We start from the raw sequence: 25644 nt of genomic DNA, 5'->3' as shown, positions 1-25644 counted from the left end.
TTTTTCTGTGGGCTCCCCTGGTGGCTCGGTGGTAAAGAATCTGCCTACAATGTGGGAGACCTGGGTTCGATCCTTGGGTTGGGATGATCCCCTGGAGAAAGGAAAAGCTACCCACTCCAGTTATCTGGTCTGGAGAATTCCGTGGACTGTATAGTCCATGGGGTCACAAAGAGTCGGACATGACCAAGTGACTTTCACTTCACTTCATGTCTTATAACTGATATTAACCATATGGCTATCTGTTCTCAATGTTTTCAGCCACCTAACTGAAGGACAAAGCTATCAGTCACCGCAATGGGTGTTACATCATGTCTCTATCTGTTTTTTGGCTGTTCTAACAAACTACCAGGGAAGCCTGGCATGCTGCAGTCCATGGGGTTGCAAAGAGTCAGACACAACTGAGCAACTGAACATTACCGACAAACTACCACAGACTGAAAAGCTTATAAACAAAAACAACAACAACAAAAATTCTCACAGTTCTAGAGGCTGGAATTGTGAGTTGAAGGTGCAGGAATGCCTGGTGACGGTTCTTTTCTGAGTCAGAGAGTTCTTATGTCCTCATGTGGTGGAAGGAGCTAGGGATCTTTCTGGAGTCTCTTTCCTGAGGCACTAATCCTATAATATCATGACATCAGCATCTCCTAAATGGCCTACCTACTGATATCATTTGGGGGGATTAAGATTTCAACATATGAATTTGGGGGAATAAACATTGAGAATAAACATTGAAATCATAGCAGTGATGTACAAACTAATTTGTTTATTCCAAGCTTGCCATTAATTACCAAATATATTTGTTAAAGTATAGGGGTTAAAGGTATAGGCTTTGTAGTCAGACTGTAGAAATCCTTGACTCTGACACTTGATTCTCAATTACAACTTCTAACACTTCTAGAATCATAATGATATGTAGTTCGTTGGTCAGTGAAAGCCATTCAGATTGTGTAAAATAATGTAGAAAAAATTATTTTAGTGCTGGTAAATAGCAAACATTCAATAAAATGTGGGTCAATAGCATTGCATCTTATCAATATTACAAATAATATACACTATTTGTGCATTTCTTGCCTCTAGAAATGAAGTGATAGTTGGATGCTTAGATACAAAATCTGGAGACCTAAAACTACCATAAATAAGAAGGACCAAGGGTCTGTTGAACTTCCCTTTGTAAAAAGCATCAAGAAAGTTCCAACAACATATACACAATGGAGTGTTACTCAGCCATTAAAAAGAATACATTTGAATCAGTTCTAATGAGGTGGATGAAACTGGAGCCTATTATACAGAGTGAAGTAAGCCAGAAGGAAAAACATAAATACAGTATACTAACGCATATATATGGAATTTAGAAAGATGGTAACAATAACCCGGTGTACGAGACAGCAAAAGAGACACTGATGTATAGAACAGTCTTATGGACTCTGTGGGAGAGGGAGAGGGTGGGAAGATTTGGGAGAATGGCATTGAAACATGTAAAATATCATGTAAGAAACGAGTTGCCAGTCCAGGTTCGATGCACGATACTGGATGCTTGGGGCTAGTGCACTGGGACGACCCAGAGGGATGGTATGGGGAGGGAGGAGGGAGGAGGGTTCAGGATGGGGAACACATGTATACCTGTGGCGGATTCATTTTGATATTTGGCAAAACTAATACAATTATGTAAAGTTTAAAAATAAAATAAAATTAAAAAAAAAAAAGAAAGTTCCAACAGATACTCGACTCTTATGCTAGACCCATTTGACTGAAGTGTTCTGAAGAATAGCATGAAGAGATAAGAAAGCTTTCCTCAGGGATCAATGCAAAGAAATAGAGGAAAACAATAGAATGGAAAGACTAGAGATCTCTTCAAGAAAATTAGAGATACCAAGGGAACATTTCATGCAAAGATGGGCTAAATAAAAGACAGAAATGGTATGGACCTGACAGAAACAGAGGATATTAAGAAGAGGTGGCAAGAATACACAGAACTGTATAAAAAATATCTTCATGACCCAGTCAACCATGATGATGTGATCATTCACCTAGAGCCAGACATCCTGGAATGTGAAGTTAATTGGGCCTTAGGAAGCAGCACTACGAACAAAGCTAGTGGAGGTGATGGAATCCCAGTTGAGCTATTTCAAATATTAAAAGATGATGCTGTGCAAGTGCTGCACTCAATATGTCAGCAAATTTGGAAAATTCAGCAGTGGCCACAGGACTGAAAAAGGTCAGTTTTCATTCTAATCCCAAAGAAAGAAAGAAAAGAAGAAAGTGAAGTTGCTCAGTTGTGTCCCACTCTTTGCAACCCCATGGACTGTAGCCTACCAGGCTCTTCCATCCATGGAATTTTCCAGGCAAGAGTACTGGAGTGGGGTGCCATTTCCTTCTCCAGGGGATTTTCCTGACCTAAGGATCGAACCGTGGTTGCCCATATTGTAGGCATGTGCTTTACCATATGAGCCACCAATGCCAAAGAATGCTCAAACTACCTCACAATGCTCAAACTACCTCACAAACATCTCACACACTAGTAAAGTTATGCTCAAAATTCTCCAAGCCAGGCTTCAGAAATATGTGAACGTCCAGATGTTCAAGCTGGTTTTGGAAAAGGCAGAGGAACCAGAGATCAAATTGCCAACACCCACTGGATCATCGAAAAAGCAAGAGAGTTCCAGAAAAAACATCTGTTTCTTCTTTATTGACTATGCCAAAGCCTTTGACTGTGTGGATCACAATAAACTGTGGAAAATTCTGAAAGAGATGGGAATACCAGACCACCTGACCTGCCTCTTGAGAAACCTGTATGCAGGTCAGGAAGCAACAGTTAGAACTGGACATGGAACAACAGACTGGTTCCAAATAGGAAAAAGAGTACATCAAGGCTGTATGTTTTCACCCTGCTTATTTAACTTTTACGCAGAGTACATCATGAGAAACGCTGGGCTGGAGGAAGCACAAGCTGGAATCAAGATTGCTGGGAGAAATATCAAATAACCTCAGATATGCAGATGATACCACCCTTATGGCAGAAAGTGAAGAACTAAGGAGCCTCTTGATGAAAGTAAAAGAGGAGAGTGAAAAAGTTGGCTTAAAGTTCAACATTCAGAAAACTTAAGATCATGGCATCTAGTCCCATCACTTCATGGCAAATAGATGGGGAAACAGTGGCTGACTTTATTTTTCTGGGCTCCAAAATCACTGTAGATGGTGACTGCAGCCATGAAGTTAAAAGACACTCCTTGGACGGAAAGTTATGACCAACCTAGACAGCATATTAAAAAGCAGAGAAATTACTTTGCCAACAAAGATCCATCTAGTCAAGGCTATGGTTTTTCCAGTAGTCATGTATGGATGTGGGAGTTGGACTATAAAGAAAGCTGAGTGCCAAAGAATTGATGCTTTTGAACTGTAGTGTTGGAGAAGACTCTTGAGAGTCCCTTGGACTGCAAGGAAGTCCAACCAGTCCATTCTAAAGGAAATCAGTCCTGGGTGTTTATTGGAGGAACTGATGTTGAAGCTGAAACTCTAATACTTTGGCCACCTGATGTGAAGAGCTGACTCATTGAAAAAGACCCTGATGCTGGGAAAGATTGAGGGCAGGAGAAGGGGATGACAGAGCATGAGATGGCTGGTTGCCATCACTGACTTGATGGACATGAGTTTGGGTAAACTCCAGGAGTTGGTGATGGACAGTGAGGCCTGGTGTGCTGTGGTTCATGGGCCCTCAAAGAGTAGGACATGCGTGAATGAACTGAAGGCTGGACATGGGTAAATATAATTTAATCTCATATACCTTTGTTTATGGGCCATTTATAATAATTTCAAAAGGTCAATGAGCATGTTAAAGACTGCATCAAAAGATAAAGGAACTGGAGAACACTATTTCATTTTCTTGGAAAGATCTTTGTAATTGAATGAATGAATGTTCATGTGTGAATATGTGTGTGTGTGGAATTCATTACCTTATCCTTTAAAAACTATACCCATCATGCTTCTTACCAAGCTTTTAACCCTACAAGTTTGGCACTGCTGAAAAGCATTGAACTTACTAGATACTAGGAAACACAAACTACAGATGGAAAATGGGAGACTGATAGAATGCAGATGTGGAGAAGAGATGAAGGTTTTTGTCTTTCAAAGTAAATCATTATATGAGTTAATCACATTCATATGAGATCAACCTGTACCCTGAACATAGTTTACAGTGAGAAACAATGACAATTTTGGTTCAGATAATTTTTGAGCTATAATAACCCCTTTCTCCATTTCTTGCTCAGAGATTATTAGAAGAACAGTTGTGACTAAAATTCCCAAGTACTTACTAGAGCAGGAAAAAAAAAATATATATATATATATGATATATAGTATATAGAAAATTTAATTAAAACAAGATATTCCCTTGCAACCCTGTAAACCTCTCCACAAAGGTAGAAAAGAAAGAAACCTTTTAATTATTGAGTAGACATTAAACCAGATTGTGATGTTCATTCTAGGTAAACTAATTTTGTTTGTGTGTTGAGTTGCTTGGTCATGTCCGACTCTACGACCCCATGGACTGTAGCCCACCAGGGTCTTCTGGCCATGGAACTTTCCAGGCAAGAATACTGGAGCAGGTTGCCATTTTCTACTCCAGGGGATCTTCCCGACCCAGGGATCAAACCCACATCTCATGTCTCTTGCATTGCCAGGAAGATTCTTTACCACTGTGTTACCTTCGAAGCCCAGGTAAACTGTTAAGAGATTGTGAAGTTAGAAAGAAATCTCACTCTATTATATAGCCAAGAAGATGCAATCTATCTGGTACATGATCTCAAGATAAATAATAACTAATTCCCAAGTAAGAAGACTTAACAACATGGTTAGTTACATGCAGTTTATTATTTGAAATTCACTAAGTATTAGAATGGAGAAGGCAATGGCAACCTACTCCAGTACTCTTGCCTGGAAAGTCCCATGGACGGAGAAGCCTGGTAGGCTGCAGTCCATGGGGTCGCTAAGAGTCAGACACAACTGACCGACTTCACTTTCACTTTTCACTTTCATTCATTGAAGAAGGAAATGGCAACCCACTCCAGTTGTTCTTGCCTGGAGAATCCCAGGGACGGTGGAGCCTAGTGAGCTGCCTTTTATGGGGTCGCACACAGTCGGACACAACTGAAGCAACTTAGCAACAGAAACAGCAGCAGCAGGTATTAGAATACTTTTCCTGTTAGGTTTTATTTATTCAAAGAAAAATGAAATCTCATATCATCATGATAAGAAGTGGTTTTCAACTTGAAGTGCCTGTCTCAGTTCAGACCCTATTTTCCCTCCAAAACTGAGAGATTACTTAAAGAAATCATAAAACAAACAAACAAATAAAAAATGTTAATTCAATATTTTGTTTCTAATTCAGTTTGATTTGAAAACACTTCTTCAGAAGCCATGATTGGAACTTCAAGCATCAAACATTTTTAAACCTTATGCCATTTAAATTCCTACACTTTTACATCATTTGGAGAAATTATTCAGTTAAGACAGAGTAGAAGGCTGATGATTGATTGTTTTAATGACCACAGATTTACAAAATAGGAAAAGTCATTGAGAGACTCTTTATAACTAAAATGTCTGACTGAATGGAAAAGGGCACCAAAAAAACACTGCCAGTGCACAGATGAATTTCTTGCTAAATTTTTGATTGTTAAACTCTTCTCTTAGTTTTACTACATTTTGCTACAAAAGTGTCTTTTTAGCATCTCACCACATTGAATACCTCTGCTTATTTTTCAAAATAAAGTGTACTGTTTCTTACCCTGGGAACAGAATTTAAACTACTCACATAGTACTCTTAATAATCTCTGATACTAAATCTTTATTGTGCCTAAATTTCTACTCTGATTTTAGAAGCTTCCATTTAGAATTCATTAGCACTTTTTCTGAACCATGGCCTCTCTCTTTTGTGTTTCTTTTCTGATTTATTTCTCTTTTTTCACCACTCAGTCCCAATCTTCAGCCTGTTTTAATCTTGAGACCCACTTTCATTTTTAAAGCATTTTGAGGCATTTGAAATGGATACCTAGATATTTCCTGACCCACTTCTAGTCTAAGCTGTCAATAATGTCCCCTTTGTACCATGGTCACATTTTCTACAGCTACCGAGATTGTCTTACAAATGGCAGAAAGTGGCATGACTTACACTGACATCTTTTCCTTTCAACAAAATTAATCTAATTTGACTCTGTAGTTAGTGGCTTTATCATTTTTCATCCACCAAAGCTGATAACTTCAAGCACCCTGAATTCTGTTCCTGTCCACGGCTGAGCTAGTGCTCATTCAGTCGCTAAGTCATGTCCTTGCATTCCAAGGGACTTTCAAGAGTCTTCTCCAGCCCCACAATTTGAAAGTATCGATCCTTCATCACTCAGCCTTCTTTATGGTCCAGATCTCACATCTGTACATGATTACTGGAACAGCCATAACTTTGACTAGCTGGACCTTTGTTGGCAAAGGGATGTCTTTTCTTTTTAATACACTGTCTATGTTTGAGAGGGGGCACGTAAACATATGTATAACTGATTCACTTTACAGTACAAGTAGAATCTAACATGATCTTCCCTGGTGGCTCAGATGGTAAAGAATCCACATGCAATGTGGGAGACCTGGGTTTGATCCCTGTGTTGGGAAGATCCCCTGGAGAAGGGAATGGCTTCCCTGTTGGCTCAGAGGATAAAGAATCTGCCTGCAATGCAGGAGACCAGGGTTCAGTCCCTGGATTGGGAAGATCCCCTGGAGAAGGGAATGGCAACCTACTGGAGAATTCAACAGACAAGAGGAGCCTGGCAGGCTACAGTCCTGGGGTCACAAAGAGTGGGATACAACTTAGCAACTAACACACCAGCTCCAGTATTCTGGCCTGGAAAATTTCATGGACTGTATAATCCGTTGGGGTCACAAAGAGTCAGACACGACTGAACTTTCAGAAACTAACATAACATTATAAAGCAACTACACTCTACTATAAATTAATAGATAAAATACATGTCTTCATTAGAATGCATATATTTCTCTCCCAGGTCTATGTCCATGAACTTTGTAAGTTTTGTTCATAAAATTCTGCAGATCTTGTCGCTGGCAAATTTCCTCCATGGTGCTATAGATCCAGCTACGATTAATGTTTCTCTTATTGCCTAATTTTCTGCTACACACTTAAGTTGTACCAAGAAAACAATTAAAACAATAAAGTTGGAGCTTATTTATAAAATGATAAATGGTTATGGATAAGGATTAACTACTGCAGCAGCTCCAGACTTGGTTATTACAATACAAAATGACTTAAAATTATGGAGCATTTGTGTTATACTTATTATCAGGTTAAAATTGTGTATCCATGTAGGTGCTTATTTTCTTTCTTTAATGGGTGCAAACTGTGTAGGTTAGGTGGTCAGGTACAATCTCCACGGCAGGAAACACACATTTCAATCTTTCAAAGCATTCTTTTTTATTCCCTATAATTAGGCAATTAATTCTACTGGGGTTTATAGACTCCATGCAGTGAGAGAAAGAGAAGTAAAGAAAAGTTGAAAAATCAAATATTTCAATTTTATTTTAAAGGCCACTGAATCATACAACTTACCTCAGAACTATTTCACTGGGAATGAAGAACTCAGGAAACAAATAACAAGTAAGGACGAATTATAAATTTAGATACTTAATTAGTATGTAGAAGGTTTTCTCATTCATTGAATAAAGATTTAGAACTATTTTGCAAATACTTTACATCATATCTTATTTATTCTTCACTATTTTCAGAACTATATGCTGTGTATACAGGATTTGAGTTCTCCTTTACTGTGCAAAATAAAGAAGTAGAATAATTGAGAATTTTTTCATTCTTTTATGACAATGAAATATGTTTAGAAAGGAATTAACAACACATTATATTTTGGGCAATAGGATCTTGGCTGCAGAACTTGATTTAACTGCTAAAATATTAACCTTACTCATTGGGAAATGTATTTGTGAAGTGTCATGCAAATTAGTATTTTATAAAGTAAAATATGACTATTGACTAATTTGCTCATAGCTTATAACAGAGATAAGAATCAAGTTTTTGTATTAATAGATATGATGCAATGATTCTTTAAACATCCACAATTTCAATAAATATAGTACCCAATATATTCCAAACACAAATATCAATCTTTGATTTATTCAATCATGTATATTGCATGTTATATTTAATAATCACCTGTGAATCACATTTTCTATAAAGAGACAATACACCTTTCATTCAAATATCCATGGAACACAGACCTTTTGTACATATTTAGTATACATTAGGACATAAAACCTGAGTAAATTTTTATATTCAAAAATTAAGCAAACATCATCAATAGTAACTACTACTGAGTATGAATACATAAAATCAAAGTGTTGAGCAGATATGCCATTCTATGTTTAGAATATAATTAAAATCAGAAAATTATTATTATTAAATCATCATGGGTGTATAGTGTGACAAGAACTGGTAACTATCTCGAAGTATATGTGATACTCATTTTCTGTATCTCTATAAGTTTCCCATGGGCCCCTGGGTGCCTACCTAAACATATTTTTCTCAGCTTCTCTGCAGACATTGCCTTAGGTATAGATTCTGACCTCATGTAGATTAGAGTGCAAGCAATGGATGCAGACCAAATTATGACCTCAAATGGACAAAGTGTACCATTCCCTTTAGTGACTACAGTGACTCTCAATGGCAAGAGCCAGAACAGTCATTTGGGACTGTCTGTAGTGTCGTGCAGATCAACAGGAGAGGAAAAGTCATGGGTCTATGAGTCTGAAAACCTCTTTTTCTGGCTTTGGAAAAGCTTCCTGCACATATACTTGAGGGAGAAATAAACTATTTAAACCATCCTAAATGACGCATCTTTACTTTTTATTCATGCCACACCTGGGTAATATATTTATTCCATAATAATCATAGCTCATTGCACCATTTTTTTTCCACCCCAAATATGGAAGACAAGATAGAGCTCATCTTAACTCTGATGAATATTCCTCCTAAGATTTCCTCTGTGTAAAATTCTCTTGCTCAGATATCTAACTCATTTGGGCACTCACTTGTTTTAAGTCTGTGTTTACATTGTAGTTTTTCTTTTAGCTTTTCCTTCATCATCCTTTACAAAAAGCAAAAATCTCCTTGCTCTCAATATTCATAGGTCTTACTCAGATTAATTTTTCTCATATGTGTGCATGCTAAGATGCTTTAGTAATGTCTGACTCTTTGTTACCCTTGGACTGTAGCCCACCAGGCTCCTCTGTCCACGGGATTCTCTAGGCAAGAATACTGGAGTGGGTTGCCATGCCCTCCTCCAGGGGATATTCCTGATCCAGGGATCGAACCTGTGTCTCTAGTCTCTTGCATTGGCAGGTGGGCTCTTTACCATTGGCAATACCTGGGAAGCCCCTTTTCTTATAATATTTATCAAACTATGATATTTATTGGCATATTTTAAATCATATGTCTTCCCAACATCATGCTGGCAGAAATATTCTACATTTTCATCATTGTTATGTTTTACAAACTTAGAATACATAGTAAAAACAGGTGCTCCATATTTAATGAATAAGTGAAAGAAGAATGGAGGAAAGAAAGTAGTACAGGAAATAAATGAGAATAAAAGCAAAAAGAAGAAAAGATAAAGCAAAGAAAAGCAAGAACATTATATTTGTGATTCAAGAAAAAAATATTCCTTTGAATGGCATCTAGGAATTCCCTGGTTGTCCAGTTGTTAGAACTCAGAGCTTTTACTGCTACAGTCCACGAGTTCAGTCCCTGGTCAGGGAACTAAATCCCACAAGCCATGAATTGTGGTCCAAAAAATAAGAAATAAAAATATGGAATATAAAAATTACCAGTTGATTCAGATTGACAGAAACACAAAATACTGTAACAGATAATACTGGTGAGTGGCACTGGGACCATAATTTGGATCACAATATATATTATCTTCTGATTATGTTGATGTTGTTCTGTTTGTTGATTGTTTTTTAATTGATGTTCATGTAATGTTCAGTATTTATATGAAATGTCATGACATGTAGATTTTGCAACACCATTCATGGATACTTTTGTAAAAGATTGAAGGATGTATGTAATCATTAAAGAAGAAATACTAGCACATAAGTCAAAATAGAAAAATAAAATTTGATAAGTAAATACAATTACCATGGGGAATGACACATATCAGTAAAAAAAAAAAAAAAGTAAAGGCATCAGAGCAACAAAAACAAAACATTGATTAGGTACTATAAGGGGCTTCCTTGGTGGCTCAGATAGAAAAGAATCTGCCTGCAATGCAGGAAACCTGGCTTTGATCCCCAGTATTCTTGCCTGGTGAATTCCATGGAAAGAGGAGCCTGGTGGGCTACAGTCCATGGGTTCGTGATGAGTGGGACATTACTGAGTGACTAATACTTATGCACTACAAGGGAAAATTAGGAAAACTGCAGGAAATCTTTATTAATCTTTCCCACTGGCATTTTTTAAAAACTGAGCAAAGAGCTAGGCAATAAGGAGAAACTTTAGTTTAAAAAAACAAAAAAGAGAGAGTAGGTAGATTAAAAACAGTAAAACAAAGTATATTCTATGATTCTTAGTAATATGCAAGGGAAACAATATAAATGAAATCACAGTGGCAGGTGGCTATATAGTTTCAAGAAAATAAGAAGCAAAGGGATTGGATTGGTGTAAATCTTTTGAGAAATAGTTCTGAAAACTGATGAGCAAATCATGTAGTATGTTCATAGGCCCTAAGTTTATACCTATAGCAGTTGATAAACTAGTGGAACTGGACAACATGGAAAATATGAGGCTTTGCATGGCAAATGATCCCAATTAATTAATCAATTTTTAACATTGTATTATTAATTCATGACAAAGCTCATTAATTATTTGTTCTAAATTACATATGAGGCAACATTAAAGTGTTTTAAAGTCAAGCCCTAATGGTTTTTTAGAAACCCCCATGTGCCTATGCCTGCATGCTCAGTTATGACTTTTTGAGACCCCATGGACTGTAACCCACCAGGGTCCTCTGTCCATGAGATTTCCCAGACACGAATACTGGAGTGAGTTGCCATTTCCTTCTCCAGGGAAATCTCCTGCATCTCCTCCATCTCTTGCATTTGCCACTGCGCCATGTGGGAAGCCCTCTTTAGAGGTAGTTCTTTTTAAATCTTATGGACAGAAAATAGGATACTCAGAGCATGGATGCTCCTCAAACCTGTGCAGGAATTTTCTAGGATATACGCTCTAAGTGTGCTTCAGATGGGGGAATTTACTTATCTCATAGAATTGCAGTCCAACAAGGATGCTGTCAACTTCAATAAAATGGTGTTTGAGATTAATAGGAGTGTGGTAAGACCTTTCTTCTTGATTTAAGGCTTCAAAGGACTAATTACTTCTCCCCTGTAGTACAGATATACCCTACACCTGCAGGCCTAAGCTGGATTTCCTGTTCAGGATTTAGGAAAAATGGACTTGTATTATAACTTTTTGCCATCTAACGTGTCCTAATTGCTATATCCATGACTTTCTAATAAATTTTTAGTCTTATAACTAATACAATATTGTAAAGTAATTAGCCTCCAATTAAAATAAATACATTTAAATTTAAAAAATAAAATAAAACAACAAAATTCAATTTTTGAAAAGTTTTTTCATTTTCTTTAGTCGATTCTGGCTTTAAAAATGACCTATTTCTTTAATAACTCAGTTTTTAAAATAGCTCTCTCTAGAACATTCTTGTCATCTCAAAGCCCCTAAATTTTTCTTACTTTCTCCCTCTGAGCTTCCGTGTGCATGCACAAAGATATGTGTATGTGTGTGTGTGTGTGTGTGTGTGTGTGTGTGTGTGTGTGTGTGGTGTGTTTATTTTTATTTAGTAAACAGGAGATGGCAGTATGTGACCATTATTTCAAATGTGAAGTAATGAAATTATCTAGCACTTTGTCTCATAATGTATCATACACACATCCACAATGCCCTCTATTATTTTGCAAGTTATAGTAAAGCATTATATATTTAATTTGACAAATGTATTAGGAAAATGATCTCATTTCCTTTTGTTCATTGATATGAGATACTGTGAACCAAAAAAAGAGATATTTTTATAAAGTCAGTTGTGCTGTATGTACTCAGTTGCTCAGTCTTGTCTGAACCTTTACAACCCTATGGACTGGAGTATGCCAAGCTCCTCTGTCCATGGGATTCTACATGCAAGAATACTGGAGTGGGTTGCCATTTCTTTCTCCAGGGGATCTTCCTGGCCCAGGGACCAAACCTGTGTCTTCTGTGTCTCCTGCATTGGCAGGCAAATTTTTACCACTAAGCCACCTGGGAAGCCCTAAAGTCAGATACTGAATAAATTAAAATATTTAGAAAGTAATAAAGACTGAAAGATATGCCTATAAAAGCTTGCACTTTCAGAAGTTTATGCATTGCATGCATTTATAAAAATGATAAAGTTCTAATTTATTTATTGTGGATGGAAGCCATTTAACACTGATTTTAAATATATAAATAAATCTAGGGATAGTGCTTATCAATTGGTAAAAAAGAAAAGTCAACTGAAAGAAAGTGCTAACATCACCAGCCAAGTTGCCATTTTAGTGTGTAAGTTAATAGGTATTCATAATGTGGCACACACTGTTGCTAGTTTCTCAAAATAATTTGTCCTTGGTTTTTTATGGCTCTGAGTCTCCCTCCATAGAAATTAACAGTGTCAGGCCCTCAAACTATTGTCTTCCTTTTCACTAGAACATGAATCACCTTCTGCAAGCAAGGGGTGGATGACTGGAAGAATTCTGAAACAGAGTTTTCCTCTTGATAGAAGAGAAAGTCATATGTGAAGAAAGTAGTTTTCTCTTCCTGTGTTTTGTCAATTCTGAATGAAAACAGTCTTGGAACTTCCATGATCACATTACAAACATGAGGGAAAAGGAAGGCACATGTTTCATGAGAAAGCTGATAGAAATACTATACATTTTTGCAGCTGCTGTAAGAGCTGGCTACAAAATTTTTGAAGACTAGTGCATCCAGTCCCATCACCTCATTGCGTTTAGATGAAGAAACAATGGAAACAGTGAAAGACTTTATTTTGTTGGGCTCCAAAATCACTGCAGATGGTGACTGCAGCCATGAAATTAAGATGCTTGCTCCTCAGAAGAAAAGCTATGACAAGCCTAGACAGCATATTAAAAAGCAGAGATGTTACTTTTCCAACAAATGTCAGTATAGTCAAAGCTGTGGTTTTTCCAGTAGTCATGTATGGATCCAAGAGTTGGGCCATAAAGAACACTGAGTGCCAAAGAGCTGATGCTTTTGAACTGTGGTGTTGGAGAAGACTCTTGAGAGTCCCTTGGACTGCAAGGAGATCAAACCAGTCAATCCTAAAAGAAAGCAGTTCTGAATATTCATTGGAAGGACTGACGCTGAAGCTGAAGCTCCAATACTTTGGCCACCTGATGTGAAGAGCGAACTCATTGGAACAGACCCTGATTCTGGGAAAAATTGCAGGCAGAAGGAGAAGGAGATGACAGAGGATGAGATGGTTGGATGACATCACTTATTCAATGGATAAGAATTTGAGCAAGCTTTGGGAGATTGTGGAGGACAGGGAAGCCTGGCAGGCTGTAGTCGATGGTGTTGCAAAGAGTTGGATGTGACTGAGCAACTGAACAAGTGCATAATTTAAAAAAAAAAAATTAAAAAGTTGAGACTACTTTCTTCATAAAATAGCAAAAAGGTGTTGTTAAAAGTAATAAAATATAAAGTTTACTCTTTCCCCCATAGTCTCTATTATTGTCTTGATGTTTTCTACTTTAATTTAACGTAAAGAAAAACTTTAAAATTTTTAGCATGACATGTCCAATTTATTCTTTATACAATTTCAGTTTTAATTGCAAATATAATAGCATTTAGCATTTGCATTAACTAAAATGACACAATTCATGTCCCATAACTTGTACATGCATTGTTATTTTGTTCTTACCATTGAAATGAAAACTTTGCTTAAAACTAACTTAGAAATTTGGACTTCACTTCTTGACATGTGCGCACTCTACCAATACTCTCTCTTCATCCTCAGATCAGATCAGATCAGTCGCTCAGTCGTGTCCAACTCTTTGCGACCCCATGAATCACAGCACGACAGGCCTCCCTGTCCATCATCAACTCCTGGAGTTCACTCAGACTCACGTCCATCGAGTCGGTGATGCCATCCAGCCATCTTATCCTCTGTCGTCCCCTTCTCCTCTTGCCCCCAATCCCTCCCAGCATCTGAGTCTTTTCCAATGAGCCAACTCTTCGCATGAGGTGGCCAAAGTACTGGATTTTCAGCTTCAGCATCATTCCTTCCAAAGAAATCCCAGGGCTGAACTCCTTCAGAATGGACTGGTTGGATCTCCTTGCAGTCCAAGGGACTCTAAAGAGTCTTCTCCAACACCACAGTTCAAAAGCATCAATTCTTCAGTGCTCAGCCTTCTTCACAGTCCAACTCTCACATCCATACATGACCACAGGAAAAACCATAGCCTTGACTAGACGAACATTTGTTGGCAAAGTAATGTCTCTGCTTTTGAATATACTATCTAGGTTGGTAATAACTTTCCTTCCAAGGAGTAAGCGTCTTTTAATTTCATGGCTGCAGTCACCATTTGTAGTGATTTTGGAGCCCAGAAAAATAAAGTCTGACACTGTTTCCACTGTTTCCCCATCTATTTCACATGAAGTGGTGGGACTGGATGCCATGATCTTCGTTTTCTGAATGTTGAGCTTTAAGCCAACTTTTTCACTCTCCATTTTCACTCTTCATCCTACTAATGAGTAAAAAAAGGAACTGAAAGGAAAGAACTATGGTTCATTCTGTCTTTCCCTTTTCTTCTATGTTATTATTTTCATTGTATGTTCTTATTTAGTCGCTTAGTAGTGTCTCACTCTTTCTGACCCCATGGACTGCAGCATGCCAGGCTTCACTGTCTTTTACTATATCCCAAAGTTTGCTCAAACTCATGTTCAATTTGTCGATGATGCCCTTGAACTATCTCGTTGTCTGTTGCCCCCTTCTCCTCTTGCCTTCAATCTTTCCAAGCATTAGAGTCTTTTCCAATGACTTGGCTCTTTGCATCAGGTGGCCAAAGTATTGGAGCTTCACCTTTAGCATCATTCCTTCTAGTGAATATTCAGAGTTGATTTCCTATAGGAGTCACTGGTTTATCTCCTCACAGTCCAAGGGACTCTCAAAAGTCTTCTCAAGCACCACAATTCAAAAAAGCATCAATTCTTCAGCACCCAGCCTACTTTATGGTTCGGTGCTCACATCTGTATATGACTACTGGAAAAAATATAGCTTTGACTATATGGATTTCATTGTATATAGTTGGATAATCATAAAGGTGACATGAGTGGAAAAGATATGATAGGTTTCCTTAGGCATATATCTTGCTTAGTATATCATTGATTTCCTTTGGCATTTGAAGCAAGTTCTTGCCTGGATAGAAAGTGGAGCCTCTTTGGACTATTAATACCCTTCCTTAATTGTAGACATAACAAAGTTTAATTGTATACTTTATTGTAGTCTAACATACTTTAGGCTTCCCTTGTCTTCCCTGCTCCCACATATTGTGGATGCAATGGAATTTTATACTTTGGGGTACCTCACAAATGTCATGTGGGAATGGGTGACAAATAACAGAGAATGCGGTGGCAGAGTGACAGACAGACACATTTTGTGTGGTTTCAGCAGTCACTTGCATGCTTCATGTCCCATAGAACTTCATCTTCAAAGCAAAACTTTCTAAAAAAAAAAAAAAAATATATATATATATATATATATATATATATATACTATTAAGAACTGTAAGATGGTGACATCACAGCATTCAACCAAACCTGTCCCCTTCTCAGTGCGGTGCCTTACGTGACTGAACTGGTCACAAACTCAGGAAAGCTGGTCTGCCAAAGAATAGAATTATACATAGGTGAAAAGTTATACATAGGTGAAAAGATCAACATCTTTTGTTTAAGCCTCTTATATTAGACTGCTGGATATTTTGTTTATCCTCTATGTCTAATCTCCACAATCTCTACCTCATCCAAACTTTCATGTGCCCCTGTTAATTAATGATTTACATGCAGAATTGCCCATTTTTTCTTGCCTTTGTCTTCTGCAGGGTCTGGTCAATGAAAAGTACTGACAGTGATTACACTGTATAAGAGAAGGGAGTTAGGGATATTTCAGTCCTTCTCCTTTGTCACCTAGGAATTATTCAGCAATGATTAAGTTTCTCTACTGAAGGCTATAGCTTCAGTATATCCTATGTCCTATATCCTTGGCACTAGGGGCCAGAAATAGCTTTTACTGCCTTTTCAAGTCTGGGGGTAATAAATGCTTTCTGATGTTACTATTCCAGAGTGCCTTGCAATTCCCTATCTGATTTTCTCTACTCTTATCATCCAGAAGTAAATAATCCTTTCATTAACTTTTTCTAATCCTTAACTGTTTCATCCTTTGGTTTTAGAATCCATAGTGATGCAGTTAGTGATACCACGTGCATATGTGTGTGTTAAATCACTTGTCATTCCAACTCTTTGCAACCCGGTGGACTGTAGCCTTCCAGGTTCCTCTGTCCATGGGTTTCTCCAGGCAAGAATACTGGAGTGAGTCGCCATGCCCTTCTCCAGGGGATCTTCCTTACCCAGGGATGGAACCTCGGTATCCTGCAGTGGCAGCAGATTCTTTACCATCTGAGCCACTAGGAAGTCCCTGTGATACCATACTCATTGTTAAAAGCATTCTAAAAGCTTCAGTAATATTTCCCAGATGCTCTCAATGTCTTCTGGACATACAAACACTGGAACAAACCTATATTCAAAGTTGGGTATAATAGTTCACTGCAAGAAAGAACATGCACCATAGAGAATAATGAGAAATATAACAGATACGATTTTTGAAATGCTTACAGAATTTGGGCTGTGTGAGGTGACTTTGGAGAAGGCAATGGCTCCCCACTCCAGTACTCTTACCTGGAAAATCTCATGGATGGAGGAGCCTGGTAGGCTGCAGTCCATGGGGTTGTTAGGAGTTGGACATGCCTGAGAGACTTCACTTTCACTTTTCACTTTTATGCACTGGAGAAGAAAATGGCAACCCACTCCTGTGTTCTTGCATGGAGAATCCCAGGGATGGAGGAGCCTGGTGGGCTGCTATCTATGGGGTCACACAGAGTCAGACACGACTGAAGCAACTTAGCAGCAGCAGAGGAGACTTTAGGAATGGTTCCTAAAGCAGGATTTGCTCTGTGTGTGTGCTATTAAGAAGAAGAGGAGAGTTTAAGGAGAGGTGAATGTTTGGTATCTTCAGGTATTTGAACAGTGAATTTGTTTTCATCTGAGGTTTTAGCTTTGGTCTCATTTCATTAATGTTGCACACTGTGAATTAGTTGACAGTTCTGTGAGATTGTCCACACTCAACAAGAGAACCCTAAAACCTATCTATGAGTGCCAAGGACCTTCTAACAACACCGAGGTCTAGGAGCTATGGTCAAATCAGTTCCCAAATACCAGGAGACACTTTTTTCTTTCACTACTTTCATATTTAACCACATCCTATTTCTATTTTTTTGTGTTCAATCCAAGTATTGCCAGCTTCATTAAGACATTTACAATTGTCTATCATTCTTCCTCTCAGACATTATATTTTCTGTCTTACTAATATAGCTACTTACACTCCAAATTTATATTATTTTACTTTATTATCTTCAATTCTTCATAGATGGAAATTTGATACAAATTAGTAAATACTGATGTTTTATTTCAGTTTTCCAACAAACAGTATTTTCCATGCATTATATGTGTGTGTTAATCTTTATGAATGCTTTTTAAATGAATGCTAATCTCAAAAAGATTAAAGATAGCTTCAAAAAGAAGGGACACTGCCCTTTAGCAATATACATATTTTGACAGAATTTATGTTCATAAAAGGAGAAGGCAATGGCACCCCATTCCAGTACTCTTGCCTGGAAAATCCCATGGACAGAGGAGCCTGGTAGGCTGTAGTCCATGGGGTCGCTAAGAGTCGGACACAACTTCGCGACTTCGCTTTCACTTTTGACTTTCACGCATTGGAGAAGGAAATGGCAACCCACTCCAATGTTCTTGCCTGGAGAATCCCAGGGATGGGGGAGCCTGGTGGGCTGCCGTCTATGGGGTCGCACAGAGTTGGACACGACTGTAGTGACTTAGCAGCAGTAGCAGCGTGTTCATAAAAAGAAATGTACATGTTCGTATTTCTCACAAACTAAATTTATTATTAAATTTAAAGCATAAAACTATAATTTATTTGACTACTCTATGTTTGCTAGGAATCTGTCAAATTAACACTTGTTAAGTGGAGCATAAGATCCAGTATAGTGAGCCATTTTTCATCAACATGCCAGAAGTAAATTTGAAATAGAGATTCTAGAGAAAGTACACAGTATATCCTGAGGGGCCACATGGGGAGGTCCAGGCAAAGGACACACAGAGAAAAGGGCAGGACCTGGGACACATGCTTTGATTGGAATTCTTGGGTGGAAGACCTGATTGTCAATTCAAACCAAAAGAATGGGGTTTCAGTAGGTCCCCTAAGGATCTTACCTAAGGAGAGCATGGGGCTGAGAGAGGGAAGGCACTGGGAGGGTGAGGAAACTGTTGATTATATGGGGTGTTGGGAAAGTCACTCAAGAACTTACGTTTGTTTGTATCTCTGCAGGCTATTATTTCCTGCTAGTATTTTCACCTGCGTATTAACACAAGGCTGTTAATGTCACTTTAAAGTCCTTGTAGCCCAACTGGCTAAATAAAGTTGTTGCCAGGCAGCAATACCATGGTGTAGCTTTGCTAATCTCTTGACACTGTTGTTCCATTATATGTAGAATTTCTGAGGCTATGATTGTCAACAGGAAAGATCAACAAAAATATCTGCAGTGGTATTGCTCAGTTAATATGTTAAATTTTTAAGGTTTGATATTAATAGAATGTAGGCTCCTATCATCTCATGGAGAACATTGTTCTCTGAGAAACTGTTAAGATAATGAGCCTGAACTAATAAAAATTATACTTAACATTATGGTAGTAGTTTCTGCAAAGCAAGTTAATGTCTGCTATTTATAAATACGTACATATGGTTCACAGCATCAGCTCCCTATTAAAACTCAAAGGGAAGATACAAATGCATTGACACTGAAGTCTAAATAAGTGCTTAATTATACTTTATGGGTTTCTTGTAATGAAAAATATATCATTCATTCCTTTACATCTTCATGTTCAAGCCATGGTATGCAGTTGCTTGCTTTTATTAAGATTTTTCTTGAGTCAAGAGTTTCCAATCTGTACTATATTATTTGGTTTTAAATACTTCACCCTTATCCATATTTCTAAATATTAGAGATAATGTCTATTTATGTATAAGCTTAAGTGTTGAGACTTCTTTAGTTATATAAATAAAACTATATCAAATGTCAACAAATGCAGAAAGACTTTTATACCATATGAATGGTATAAAGTGATTCCTTTATCTTACAGAGCACTGTGTTGAGTTGTGAATGCAAATGCAAAGTCAAAGCAGTAAGATAGATTTTCCCATTGATTGCTGTCATAGGTGATTTAATAAGATTATTAAAAAGAATTTAGAGCCTTATTTATAAATAACACTTAAAGGTACTTCCCAGTGAATTCTTCCCAGTCTCATTCCCACTCCTAAGAAACAGAAAAAACCAAAAGCAACACTATTCCCCAAAATGTATAGTTCTGGAGGTAGGTAAGTAAAATAGCTATACATTGGAAATGTTAGTGCATCAATGTTAAAGTAAATATTATATCTAAGTATAGTCTTTAAAAATTTCTGGATTAAATCTAAATAGATTGAAAATAAATAATATGGCAACTATAGACACTCACTATAGAAGATAAATATATTAATTTGCAAAAGAAGGACTAAGAATATATTTTGAAGGGTCAAGTGACAGAAAAGTTTCCTGAGGTATGTCTTATAATAAAATTAGAAATGCATGCTAAAATGCATGCTAACCCAAAGATATGATGAGATGAAAATAGATATTTCAGTCCAAATAGAAATCACAAAAATGCAGAATTCATTGGGAAAATCTAATCAAAGGTGTGGAGGGGGATGTGTATACTAATACAATTAATATGGAGGAAAAACTAGAAGAAGACTAGGAAATCAGACAAGTGAAAGTGATATGGAAGAGAGACCAACAGTCTTCAGTATAATAAATGACATAGAAAATACAATGATTTTTATATAATAGAAGGAAACCATCTAAAATGAAAATCAAATCAAGAATTTAGCACATAGCATATAAAACTGAATTAGAAGCTTCAAATTAAATATATATTCTGGGCAAGTTATAGAAAGTAAATCATAAGCAGAGTTATAATATATCATATAGAAATGCCTATTTTTCACAGAAGAGGATGGCTTTTTTTTTTCCCCCTAATGTTTCACAGCTATATTACACGACAAAAGACAATGAAACAGAGCCTAAACTGAAGGGAGATCCATGTATATTGTGCTCAGTTAACTTGCCATTAACAGACAGAAATTCTCTTTCTGCTCTGATTGCATGGTACGGGGAGGGAGGAGGAAGGGGGGTTCAGGATGGGGAACACATGTATACCTGTGGCGGATTCATGTTGATATATGGCAAAACCAATACAATATAGTAAAGTTAAAAAATAAAAGAAAAAAAAATAAATAAATAAAATAAAAATAAAATGAAAAAAAAAGAGACAGAAATTCTCAAATGCAAAACAGCTAAGAGCAAAACAGCTAACAGCAAAACAGCTGTTGGGAGAAAGTTTATTCCTTTTCTTTAAATCTCAGGCTTTGTTCCTTCTGACCTTTTCAGGTGGTTCTTTCCTGGATTTAGGGAATTTCCTCACATACATGTGTTGATTTGTACTCAACTGAATACTCTGGGTGGAACTTTTAATAGAGAAATCTGGACTTTTCTTTCTTCGCAGCTTTTTCCTCCTGTACTTTTCCTTGTAAATGCTCACTGTTTTGGCTTCCTTGGTCTCTCACCTCAGTCTTCTCACCTCTGGTAGGCTTCCAGAGACATCCTGGGTTCCACCGTTCTGTCCTTTGGCCTATAAACTTCCTCTAGGCGATACCTTTGGACAATTATTAGGCACACCTTGTCTGTTTCCTTTCTCTCATGGTTCAGTGCCCTTTGTTGCCTAATAGCCAATGACATAAGAGCTACTTATTTATATATATTGTCCTATTTATTATTCAAGTGGATACATAAATCTGGTTTCTGTTACTCCATATTGGTCACAAGAAATCATATATTCTTAATCTTCAAGTCAAGGATACTTATGAATTATAACACCCTTTGTGCTAAGTCAGTTCAGTTGTGTCCAACTCTTTGTGGCCCTATGTGCTGTAGCCCTCTAAGCTCCTCTGTCCATGGGATTTTCCACGTAAGAATACTGGAGTAGTTTGCCATGCTCTTCTCCAAGGGATCTTCCTGACCCAGGGATTGAACCCAGGTCTTGTGCATTGCAAACAGATTCTTTACTGTCTGAGCCACCAGGGCAGCCACAAAGTTTAGAAATGCTATGTTCATGCTCAATCGTGTCCGACTCTTTGTGCCCACATGAACTGTAGCTCACCAGGCTCCCCTGTCCATGGGCTTTTCCTGACAAGAATACTGGAGAGGGTTGTCATGTCCTCCTCCAGGGGGATCTTCCAAGGATTGAACTTGTGTCTCCTGTGTCTCCTGCATCAGCAGGCAGGTTCTTTACTGCTAAACCATTAGGGAAGCCCCTTGGGCACCCCACCCACACCTCTATGTGTGTGTGTATATATATATATATATATATATATATATATATATATATATGTATATATATATATAATTTCATAAATAAGGATGGAGCTTGGGTAAAGAGAGGAAGTTATTTTCTTCACCAAATCCCTGATACCCAGTGGTTGTGGACATTTCTCATTCCAGCTTCAGAACTTGTGGCATGTTAAGTAGGATCATCATATTGTACTCTCATTGTGTTTATCTTTTATATATCCCCATTGTTAACAAGTCCTCATTAGATAGGAAAAAAAATAGTTTATTATCTATAGACAGGAAATTAGACAATGCATTCTATCTGCCACTATATAATTATTAAAGTGACTTTAAATTATTTTGAGAATTGTGAAAACAATCAACTTTAAGAAGGTCAAGGAGCTGTAAAAATTCTACACTTACCATATTCTCATCATGGTCCTAAGTTTCCATATTTGGATGCCTGCCCTTCTAGGAACCAAAGAACATATGACAGCTACAGGCTAAATGTATGGATTAGTGTTGCATTTATATAAAATTGTCATATATTCTTTGGCAGCTACGGATCACAGGCGGAGTAGCCACAGTTTTTAAAAGGGGACATTTTTGTTGCTCTTGTTGCTTTCTTATTCCATAGCCACTATAATCTTTCTTTCCTGTTTTAATGCCTACATTAAATGTTCCTTTCATCAACTTTATACCCCAAAGATTGAAATTTTGCTTGAAAATGTACACAATGTTGTAATTATTGATATGGATAAAGTTAACTTCAGTTGGTTAATTAAAACCTAGATATTATCGTGGCTTAGACTCTGATAGCTTACAGTGAATGATGTCAGATTCATGATTTTCAAAGAAGAAGATTTAGTTTTGGGACCAGGGGCCAGGCTTGATCACTCAAGAGCTTTTGTGTAGCAGAGTTTTATTGAAGTATGAAAAGGGACACAGAAAGCTTCTGACACGGACATCAGAAGGGGGACAGAGAGTGTCCCCATTGCTAGTCTAAGCAAGGGAGTTATATATTTTCTTAAATTAGTTGTTAAAATAAATTAAAAGAATGTCTGAAGGTTGTAAAAATCTTACCAGACCCACTGCCATAATACACATTTTAAGATAACAGGATTAGTCAGAGAAGGAATTCAAGAAAGAGAAACTGTCCTCAAGTAGGATACATTGTTGTTATATAATCCTTACTAACGAATATAGAAAAAAAAAAAGTTTGTCCTTTCCTCCTCCTTGAGAATTCCAGACCCTTAACATGTAAAATATCATGTATGAAACGAGATGCTAGTCCAGGTTCGATGCACGATACTGGATGCTTGGGACTAGTGCACTGGGACGACCCAGAGGGATGGTATGGGGAGGGAGGAGGGAGGAGGGTTCAGGATAGGGAACACATGTATACCTGTGGTGGATTCATTTTGATATTTGGCAAAACTAATACAATTATGTAAAGTTTAAAAATAAAATAAAATTAAAAAAAATAAAATAAAATAATAAAAAAAAAAGAAGCTCATACCTCTTTCTCCTCCTCAGGGACCCTGGACTTCTTATCAACCTACCTAGGAATTGACTTTCTCAACTCACTGAAGCAACAGAGACAAATCGGTAGCACTCCTGGATTCCCTGGTGGCTCAGACCGTAAAGTGTCTGCCTGTAATGTGGGGACCTGGGTTCAATCCCTGAGCTGGGAAGATCCCTTGAAGAAGGAAATGGCAACCCATTCCAGTACTCTAGCCTAGAAAATTCCATGGATGAAGGAGCCTGGTAGGCTACAGTCCATGGGGTCATGGAGTCGGACACGACTGAACCACTCCACTGGATCTGGAGTGGATTTTTCACATGTGACTCTTTCATTCACTAGTAATTTTGGCCCAGAAAACATCTATCACCAAAGCATTAAATGTGTAGTGATGTTATTAGTATAATAATATATAATCTGTAAAATAATATGTAATATATTATATAATTATATAGATATATATATAAAATAATATATAATCTTTCAGAGTCTGCCTTTGTATCCTTCAGCGTCTAATGTCTTCTTTCTCAGTTTGGAAACAGTAGGGTTCTTATCCCTTTGACATTATCTAGTCATCTCTCATGAAGGACCACATCAGTTACACTGGCCTCAGAAACACTGCTGCCTCAGGACATTTGCACTTCCTCTTCCTCTAAATATTTATGAGGATAGCACTCTCATTACCTTTAGGTATTTACTGAAAATTTGCCTTTTGGATTAATGCTTCCCATGACATCATGTTAAATATAAATATTTACAAGATAAAAATCTTTCATACAAACTCCATACTCTAATATATATTACCATGTAGCATAATACATATTTTATGTATTAATCATATTTATATCCCTATTCTTTCTCTAAAATGTAAACTTCCAAGAGTTGGGGTTTTGGCGTCTTTACCATCAATTTTCAGGACCTAGACGAGGACTGCCTGTATGCATGCCAAACGTCTGACTCTTTTGGGATCCTATGGACCACGGCCTGCCAGGCTTCTCTGTCCATGGGGATTATCCAGGCAAGAATACTGGAGTGGGTTGCATGTCATCCTCCAGGAGAACAGGACTAGGTACACAGTAATTGTGTAATCTATTGTTAAATACACATATTTAAATATATAATAAATTGAATGACACTATTTTTTAAGAAATAAAAATACAATAATATTTGAACTGGATAACCTAATCATTAAAAAAAGAAGAAGAATTCTAAATGTGTCTGAATCCAAATAGACACTTAAAATATTTTTTCTGAGTAAAATATGAATGAATGAACAACTTAAAATCATAAAGAAATCTTTCTTCAAATGTTTTATGTGAGTTTGACTTTTTTTTAATGTCTTTCTCCTTGCTGTTAGCCTTCTATAAATATGTATTTAACTTAATATAGGCCAAGTAGTTTTTAATAGTTCTTGTTAAAAAGAGATCAGTAGCCAGACAAAGGCTATGTTCCAACTGAAGTCCTTTATCATAGCAGTACATGACATCTCTTAGGAAAGGAACTTAATATTAATTTGACCTTCAAAATAAATAGAGTTACTGTATTATAAAGTATGTCTTACAAAGGCTGTGAGATTTACTCACATTAAAGTACTCTGAAGAGATTCAATAAAGTGGCACAAATTTATCATCTCCTATTTTTAGTTATCTCATGTGGTTGAAACTGCTAATTACATGTTGCTAATTTTAATACAATTAATGCCTGATTAATTGACTTCCCTGGTGGCTCAGATGGTAAAGTGTCTGCCTGCAATGCGGGAGACCTGGGTTCAATCCCTGGGTCAGGAAGATCCCGTGGAGAAGGAAATGGCAACCCACTCCAGTACCCTTGCCTGGAAAATTCCATGAACTGACGAGCCTGATAGGCTACAGTCCATGGGGTCGCAAAGAGTCGGACACGACTGAGCGACTTCACTTCACTCACTAATGCCTGATTAAAAGCCTTTGCTTCTTATGCTTCATAGCTAATTTATGGCATTGTAGCTAAATTATATTAGCTGTGATTTTTTTCTTTAATTTTTGTTCTTTGAAATTTACCAAAATTGTGCCAAAATGCTATAGATTGCAAATACATATGTAATATAATGCTCAGTGTCGTATGTCACCAAGAAAATTTAAATTCATATGGCACTACACACACATACTTCAATTCAGTTCAGTTCAATTCAGTCGTTCAGTTGTGTCCAACTCCTTGCGACCCCATGAATTGCAGCACTCCAGGCCTCCCTGTCCATCACCTTCTCC

The sequence above is a fragment of the Bos grunniens genome, chromosome 1, assembly GCF_055505025.1.
Source record: "Bos grunniens cultivar Pamir isolate PY7600 chromosome 1, Bosgru_T2T1.0, whole genome shotgun sequence".
NCBI lineage: Eukaryota > Metazoa > Chordata > Mammalia > Artiodactyla > Bovidae > Bos > Bos grunniens.
The sequence above is the reverse complement of the archived record's forward strand: the minus strand, read 5'-3'. Positions refer to the sequence as shown.